The sequence below is a fragment of the Leptonychotes weddellii genome, chromosome 12 (assembly GCF_054177405.1).
Source record: "Leptonychotes weddellii isolate Sample4059 chromosome 12, ASM5417740v2, whole genome shotgun sequence".
NCBI classification, from domain to species: Eukaryota; Metazoa; Chordata; class Mammalia; order Carnivora; family Phocidae; genus Leptonychotes; species Leptonychotes weddellii.
Genome location: NC_138380.1, coordinates 86,558,133 through 86,567,061, shown reverse-complemented (window position 1 = coordinate 86,567,061; position 8,929 = coordinate 86,558,133). Strand labels below are relative to the sequence as shown.

Here is an 8,929-nt window from a genome sequence, read left to right as displayed (position 1 = left end):
GGACATGTGGTTCTGAATCAGTTGAGGGGGACTGTTTGGCAGGAGAGCCAAACAACCATGCACCCTCCTTCCCTCCCCACCCACCTCCTCCAAACCACACACACACAGCTTAGGAGGTCTTGCCTGCCTCAAGGCTTCGGCTAACAGCTTTGCCCAAACTTAGTTCCTCAGGGGAAGCCAATGGGACTGCACAGGGGTTGCCCCCAGAAACCCCCAGTACATCCTGCCTCAGCCAGGGGGAGCACGTCGAAGGCCCTGATTCTGGGCACATGTCTCCAGACCAGAAACAGCAATGGAGACTCGCTCACTTACCTGGGCATCTCACCATATATGAGAAGTTAAGTGTCAGCCTTCTTTCCAACTAATGTACTGAGGGAAAGATAAAGTATTTGTGGAATAAATGGAGCTTTTATTTATGGGGTTTCCTTTTTTAAGTCAGCTGGGTTGACACCCTCCTGCTTACCCACTAGATGTTAACAGATGCGCAGCTCTCGGACTCTACGTTATCCCCCTTCCTAGCACCTGTTACGTAGCTGCTGCAGAAGGGACAGTCCCTGAAGGCAGAGGAGAAACGGCATCCACTTCAAGGAACAGAAAACTTACGGAAGTCGGTTCAGTAATTCTAAGTGTTTGAATTCAGATCTCAGAACATCGCACGGTGATCTCTTGATTTGTTTGTGATCTCCAAAATGTGTCTAAATTTTAAAACTATGTGTATGCACAATACCATTTTAAAATTTGAAAGAAAAAAAGTCGATGGCCACAAAAAGTGTGTGGAGTTCTTTGGTTTTGTTAGTAAAGACAGTTCCGCGATGACGACTTGTGGGCTCTTCATTTATTCTCACCTCCATCTGCGTTTGAGAGTGAGGTTGGTTGGGAGCATTGGTCACCATTCTGAAGATTTCATTCTTCACTTAAAAATGTGGCAATCGCCCACATCACGAGGTACTGAATAATTCATTAGAACGATAACAAGGTATCTACACATGCGTTCTTTTTTTATCCCAAGGCTCCCCGAAAGCTGGACAGTGATGGTAAGAGCAGCCTACATTTAGCTGGCATGGTGTGACGGGCCTTTGCCCTCACCGTCCTTAACGGTGACAAGTGATGACAACACTGGGGAGGTGGGCACTGTTATCCCTGTTTTACAAGTGAGAAAGCTGACAGCCTTGCCCAGGATAACCGCTAGAATGGAGGACAGGCGGGGTTTGCCGTTGGTCATGCTCTCTTGCACCCAGTACCCCTTCGCCTAGATGCCCTCTGCAGAAAGTAAGAATTGAAACCTGGGAGAGGCCTTGTGCAAGAGCACATGCCTAGGAAAGGAGGAACAGGGCCTCTTTCTCTGTCCTTGTCACCTGCTCGAGCCTACTGCCCTCCAGGCTGGGTGGGGGACTCCAACCGCTAGTGTAATTGTGTAGGGCTTTTAGCATCTATTACTTCATTTGCTGGATTCACAAGAGCAGTGATCCAAGTTTAAAGTCCAGGTTCCCTGAACATTTTGACAGACTGTCCTGACTCCATCCCAGGCTGTCTGCTGCAGCTTAGAGGGGCTCTTCCTTTCTTGGCCCTAAGTCCGGCATGAGGCTAGGTTTGTAGGGGGGTGGGGCCATGGTTGTTGTGAGGATCCTAGGTGTGTGCAATGTTTTCTGTGCATATGCATATGAATATCCGGAGAGGGGGTTCCTAGTTTCATCAGAGCTTTTCATCAGAGCCTTTGACTCCAAAAGGTAAAAAGTTCAGGTTCTGGAGTAAAGAATGCATGTTAGCAAGCTGGGCTTCAAAACAGGGAGCAGGGATGCTGTGGAAGATGGGCATGGCAGGGGTATCTGGGATCACGAGGCACCCGCCCATCTAGGAAGATCCCTATCACAGTGGAAGATGCTACCTTCAGGTCTCGACTTTTCCATATCACGTTGACTTGAGGAGAGCCAGCTGTCAATTTTCAAAGTGACTGTCACCTCCTGATGCCCGTCAGCCTGCTCTTCAACGGGCCCATGGCCCTGGAAGGCTGTGTTGCATCATTGCCCTTCCTGATCAGAGCAAGGTTGCAGGCTCCTTCAAGGCCCCATTGTAACCAAGACTGGCTCCCCAGAGCTAGATCGCTAGAAGCACCAGTGATCCCAGATGCTTGGGGCTATTATGAGGTCCAGTTGCTTCACAAATACCACTGCACCCATTTTCCCCTCCCACTTAGAGGTGGGAGGCTTGAGTCCTTCATTCAGCACACAGTTATTGCACGCCTACAGTGTGCCAGGCATTGGGCTGAGGCTGAGAGTGGTCAGTTCTCAGCGGTCATGGATTCTGGCCTCCTGAGTTCACAGTCCTGCTTGGTGAACACCCACTGGGAGTGAGTAGCATTGGGCTCAGACGCAGGGGAGGCCCTCCCTTAATAGGACATCAGACAGCTCCTCTGCATTGTGGGGTGGGGGCAGTAAGCCTCCTGGGTGAAGAAGACACTGTGCGTCTTCCAGGTATGGCAGGAGAGGACCCCAGGTAAGTAATCACCCAGCTGTGCGGTATGACGCCCGCTGGCATGAAGATGAGGCTGATCCCAGCCATCAAGGGGCATGTGGACTGGAGGTGAAGAAGCTGAATGCCTGTGTTTACCTCTGAATTCAACCACTTGTGTGAACTTAGACAAGAAATTTCCTGAGCCTCAAGTTTTGTTTTGTTTCCAGAAAATCAGGACAATAATCAGGACATCTTCATGTGGTTGGTGGGAGGATTAAAATGAAATAACAAACAGAGAAAGTGTCTAGCCACTTGTGAGTGCTCTGTTGGGGGAAGTGAAGGTGTTGGTGTAGTGCTTTTAAAATGTGACGAAACAGGCTCACTCTCCTAAGTAGTAGAATGAAAACCCAGAACTGTCCAGCTCCCAAATCCCATGCTTCATGACAATGCTGGAGCTTCCAGCCACTTGAGCACACACGCGTGAGCGCCTCACTGCCCCAGGGTCTTTCAAGGGGAGGAAATCCCATAGGGGCAAGGAGTAACCAAGCAACAATTTCAGGCCTATGACAAATCTGAAAGTTGAGAGACGTTGGGTCCTCTACTTCTCTGGCCTATTCTTCGTTTAGAGACCCACAGAGATCTTCCCAGTTCTGCATCAGGTGGCCTGTTGTGGCCTTCACAGGATCGTCCAGCAGAAGCAGTGCAGGTCACATGTCAATAGAGTTCACCCCACCCTTTAAAGTACTGCCCGTAAGAGGATAAAACATGTACCAAGCAACGCAATCACACATCCTCCCATAATCATAAATATTCCCCATGGTCCCAAGAATGGATGAGGCCGGCTTTTCAAACCATTTCTTCACAGAGGAAGTTATCACATACTATATCAGCTGTTGGGGACGAAAAGGGGGATAAGGAACAAGGCCTGCTCTCCTGGCCCCAAGAAGCCCTGAGTCGGGAAGGAGGAGCACATTTCCTCTTGGCACCTGGGCTAAATGTTCTCAGACCTTGCGTGCCTGAAAGATGTCTTTGTTCTGCTCTGACACTTAAATCACCGATTGTTTATAGAATTCTGGCCTAGAAATCACTTTTCTGCTGAACTTTCAAGGCATTGCTGCACTGTCTTCTAGCTTCCGGCATTGCCTCTGAGAATTTCATAGCCATGGTGATCCTTGTTTTGTTGTGTGTGATCTCGTGCCTTGCATGTCATCGTTTTACAAGGTGCGGATTTTTTCTTCTCTATGTTTTCTTCTTTTTCTTCTCAGGTGTTTTCTTCTCTATGTCATTGTTCTTCTCCATAATGAGTCAGTCCTGGACTTTTGGTAGGCCCTTCCAGTGTCCCTGGAAACCTGTGTCTTTCAATTCTAGGGCTTTTCTTAACTTATTTCTTAATGTTTTTCCCCCTCTGATGTCCTTGTCTTTTTCTTGAACACCTGGTGTTACTTGGGTGTTAATCTCCTGTGACAGTCCCTAACTTTTTTTTTCCTTTTCACATCCCCTTGTCTTTTTGCTTTACTTTCCAAGAGATTTCAACTCTATTTTCCAGTCCTTCTATTAAATGTTTCCTTTCTTTATGTCCGGGAGTTTGTCTTGTTCTTAGGGACCTTTTAAATATATTGTCTTCTTATTTCTTAGCCGCAATATCTTATCTCTCTGAGGATGTTAACTTATTCAACAAATGGTCATTAAGAGCTTATTCAACACCAGACACACTATTCTAGGCAGTTGCTTTGTGAACAAAGCAAAGATGCTTACCTTGTAGAGTTTGCAAAAGTATAGCAGGGAGAGATAAACAATGAACATAAATAAGCAAATTGTCTCATGTTAAGGTAATAATATGGAAAAAAGATAAAACAGAATAAAAGGGACTGACAGTGGCGGAGAGAAAACATTACTATTTTAAACAGGATGATCAGAGTAAGACTAGAGACTGTGACATCTGAGCCAAGACATGAAGAAAATGAAGTTGGCCAGATGAACGTTTGTGGAAGAGCACCCAGGCAGAAGGCAGACCAGTGAAAAGGCCCTCGGGTCGGAGCACGCCACTCAGGTTCATGGAAAAAAGAAAGAAAGCCTGGTTGGAATGGAGTGAATGAGGAAGAGGGTGACAGAGGATAGAGGACGAGTAGGCCTGGAAGGCCATCACTCTGGGTGATGTAGAGAGCCACTGGAGAGTTTTGAGCAAAGGAAGGACATTATCTGGTCTATGTTTTAAAGGGATCATTCGGGAGAATGCAAGGTAGCAGCAGGGAAAAGAGAAGGCTAGTCCAAGAGAGAAATGATGGTGGTGGCTCACCCCGGTATAGTTAGGAGCAGTGGAGTTGGTGAGAAGTGGTCAGAATCTAGATGTATCTTGAAGCTAGGGTCAATAGAATTCCCTAAAATAGGTGCAGAGTAGAAAAAAGTAGACAAAGATAGCTCCAAAGTGTTTGTCCCAAGCAACCAGAAGCTGAGATGTGAAGGAGGTCAGGCAGGAAGATGAGGGCTCATTCTTAAGCATATTGAGTTTGAGATGACAAACATGAAAAGTCTGGAGTTTAGAGAGAAATCTGGGATGGAGCTGTCACTTTGGAGTCTATCAGTGTTATTGAAAGCCATAGGGCTGGATGAGTTCACCCAGGAAGTGAGGATAAAGAGAACAGGGAAGAGAATAAGAGGTCAGACAAAGAGCTTTGGGCCACACCAGCATTAAGAAGTTAGGAGAAGAGGGGCCTGGGTGGCTCAGTCGGTTAAGCATCCGCCTTCAGCTCAGGTCATGATCCCGGGGTCCTGGGATCGAGTCCCGCATCTGGCTCCCTGCTCAGTGGGGATCCTACTTCTCCCTCTGCCTGCAGCTTCCCCTGCTTGTGCTCACTCTCTCTCTGACAAATAAATAAATAAAATCTTACAAAAAAAAAAAGAAGAAGAAAAGTTGGGAGAAGAGAAAGAACCAGCCAAAGTGAGTGAGAAGAAGCAGTCATTGGGATAGGAAGCATGTTTTCCTAGAAGGCAGTGAGGAAAATGGATGTGTGTGCAGATGGAAATGAGCAACTGACCGAGATGCTTCTGATAAGCAAGAGAAAGATTAAGAATTGACTGTTAGGTTCAGTAGATAGAGGTCATTGGTGAATTTGTCAGCAATATAGACAATACTTTAAAGAAGTTTTGTTGTAGGGCGCCTGGGTGGCTCAGTTCATTAAGCATCTGCCTTCGGCTCAGGTCATGATCCCACGGTCCTGGGATTGAGTCCCACATCGGGCTCCCTTCTCAATGGGGAATCTGCTTCTCCCTTTCCCTCTGCCCCTCCCCCCTACTTGTGCTCATTCTCTCTCTCAAATAAATAAATAAAATGTAAATAAAAAAGAAAGAAGTTTTGTTGTAAAAGAGAGGAAAGAAATGGGGCCGTAGCTGGTGAGAGACATAAGATAAAGAAAAAACTTTTTAAGTTCAGAAAAATAATAGCATGCTTGAAAATTGATGGGTATGAACCAATGGGCAGGTAAAAAAAAAAAAAATGTGACACTGAACAAGGGGCAGTGCTGGAGTGATGTCCTTAAGAAGCAGAGGAGGTGGGAGCCAGTGCGTGAGTGCAGGTAAGCTGTGGACAGGAGCTTGGCCCCTGTGCTCTGGCCGACGGATGGTACAGAGGCTGGTGGGTGAGTGGGAGGCTGGTGGCAGCTGTGGAAGTTCTCTTCTGATTTCTTCAGTCTTCTCAGTGAAGTAGGAAACTTCTGAGTGAAGATGGAAGTGGCCGCAGTGTTGGGATTTGAAGAGAGAAGAGAAAGGGAATATTCCCTAGGAGAATGGCAGAAGGAATGAGTGGTTCCCAAACTTCAACACGCTCAGGAAACACTTGGAGGACTGGTTAAAACACAGATTGCTGGGCTACTGTCTGATTCACTAGGTCTGGGGTGGGGCCTGAGAATGTTTTTCTGACAAGTCCCAGGGTGACGCCAATGCGGCTGATCTGGGAGCCCCACACTTCAAGAAACATACTGTTGCTCCTCCCCCTGGTTACTCGGGTCTGGACTCAGGGCACCTGCAAGTACACCAGGACGGCATCACGGGACCACAGGCTCAAGAACGCAGGTGGGGGCGCCTGGGTGGCTCAGTTGGTTGAGCAACTGCCTTCGGCTCAGGTCATGATCCTGGAGTCCCAGGATCGAGTCCCACATCGGGCTCCCTGCTCAGTGGGGAGTCTGCTTCTCCCTGTGACCCTCTCCCCTCTCATGTGCTCTCTCTCTCTCTCTCAAATAGATAAATAAAATCTTAAAAAAAAAAAAGAACGCAGGTGAGACCAGTCAGTGGGCTGGGAGTTTTTCTCCAGCCATGTTCAGCTGCTTTTTAGTTTAGTTTATCTGAATTGCTTTTTCCCATTGGTTGGGTTTAGTTTTTACCTTTCAGATTTTAGGGTTCACTGATTATATGCTGCAAAAAAAAACTGCCCAGAGTTTTTTGTTGGGAGATTTTTGATTACCGATTCAATTTCTTTGCTGGTTATTGGTTTGTTAAAATTTTCTATTTCTTCCTGTTTCAGTTTTCGTAGTTTATATGTTCTAGGAATTTACCCTTTTCTTCCATATTGCCCAGTCTCTTGGCATATAATTTTTCATAATATTCTCTTATAACTGTATTTCTGTGGTGTTGGTGGTGATCTCTCCTCTTTCATTTGTGATTTATAAGTATTTGGGTCCTTTCTCTTTTCTTTTTGATAAGTCTGGCCAGGGGTTTGTCAATTTTATTAATTCTTTCAAAGTACCAGCTCCTAGTTTCATTGATCTGTTCTACTATTTTCTTTTTTATTTCTATGTTTATTTCTGTTCTGATCTTTATTTCCCTTCTTCTGCTGGCTTTAGGCTTCATTTGCTGTTCCTTTTCTAGCTCCTTTAAGTGTAAGGTCAGGTTGTATATTTGAGACTTCTCTTGCTTCTTGAGGTAAGCCTGTATTGTTATATACTTCCCTCTTAAGACTGCTTTTGCTGCATCCCAAAGGGTTTGGACCATTGTGTTTTCATTTTCATTTGCATCCATGTACTTTTTTAATTTTTTCTTTATTTCCTGGTTAACCCATTCATTCTTTAGTATGATGTTCTTTAACTTCTATGCATCTGTGGTCTTTCCAAATTTTTTTTTTCATTGACTTCAAGTTTCATAGCGTTGTGGCTCAAAAATATGCATGGTATGATCTCAGTCTTTTTGTACTTGTTGAGGGTTGATTTGCGGCCCAGTATGTGGTCTATTCTAGAGAATGTCCCATGTGCACTCAAAAAGAATGTAAGTCCTGCTGCTTTAGGATGAAATGCTCTGAATATATCTGTTAAGTCCATCTGGGCCAGTGTGTCATTCAAAGCCCTTATTTCCTTGTTGATTTGCTTTTCTTTTCCTTTTCCCTTTTTTTTTTTTTTTTTTGGCTGACACCTGACACTTTATTAGTGAGGAGACTTGGTTTGGGGAGGGGGGATGCCGGGATGGACAAAAAGCTCCCATCACAAGGGATTTTCTTGGAAATGAGGCGTTCCTCCTTGCAGATTTCGAGGAGACACCATCATGGATGAAACCTCCAGAGGGCAGTGCTGTGACTGACAAGCAGCAGGGATAGGAGGGTTGCTTAGGCACAGAAGGACAGCAGGGCTTTGGTATCAGGCTCAATATCGATGGCTGGAAAGCAGGAAAGCCTGCTCACAGGCACACCATCTGGGCCCACCAGGACCTTCTCAAAGTTCCAGGCAACATTGTGGCAGCACATCCTAGACCAAGTATTGAACTTGGGGTTGGTCATGAGCACAGTGGCATTTTCACTGGGGGCGGACAGAGCCTCCTGCAGTAAGGTGAAGGGGGGGTGTACCTGCGTACTGTTCACCTCACACTCCTCAGAAGTGTGCAGGTTGGCTCCAACTATCACTTGGGTGGGGGTGGGATGTACTTGAGGGAATTCAGGATCTCTTTCTTCTTGGCATTCTCCTGATGTCGGAACTGTTTGCCTGGGAAGCCGAGTTTGACCAGGCCCTGGGCCCAAGACACTGCTGCAGCTCCTTCATCTGGCGCCCCGTTCTCAATGAGGAGCACCTTGCCCCACAGAGAACCCAGCCAGCAGGCACACAGAGAAGGCTTACATGGAGCCATGAGAGTGCACATGGCGGGCTACGGGACAGGAGTGTGGAGCTTTGTCCTTGCTGCTTTTCTGCTTAGATGATCTGTCCATCGCTGTGAGTGGGGTGTTAAAATCCCCTATTAGTATTGTATTATTATCAATGAGTTTCTTTATGTTTGTTTTTAATTGATTTATATATTTGGGTGCTCCCAAGTTGGGGGCATAAATATTTACAATTGTTAGATCTTCTTGTTGGATAGATTATTATGATGATATAGTGCCCTCCTTCATCTCTTGTTACAATCCTTGGTTTAGGGGCGCCTGGGTGCCTCAGTCATTGAGCGTCAGCCTTCGGCTCAGGTCATGATCCCAGGGTCCTGGGATCGAGCCCTGCATTGGGCTCCCTGC

General features: G+C 46.3%; 1 long non-coding RNA gene across 1 annotated transcript in view; it reads left to right on the top strand.

Moving 5' to 3' along the window:
* Positions 1-5,210: 5,210 nt before the first annotated feature.
* LOC145716614 (uncharacterized) overlaps positions 5,211-8,929 on the top strand; it is a 341,468-nt gene continuing 337,749 nt past the window's right edge. The window contains exon 1 of the long non-coding RNA XR_014139426.1: positions 5,211-5,800. This is a non-coding gene — a long non-coding RNA (uncharacterized LOC145716614). The remainder of the gene's footprint in view (positions 5,801-8,929) is intronic.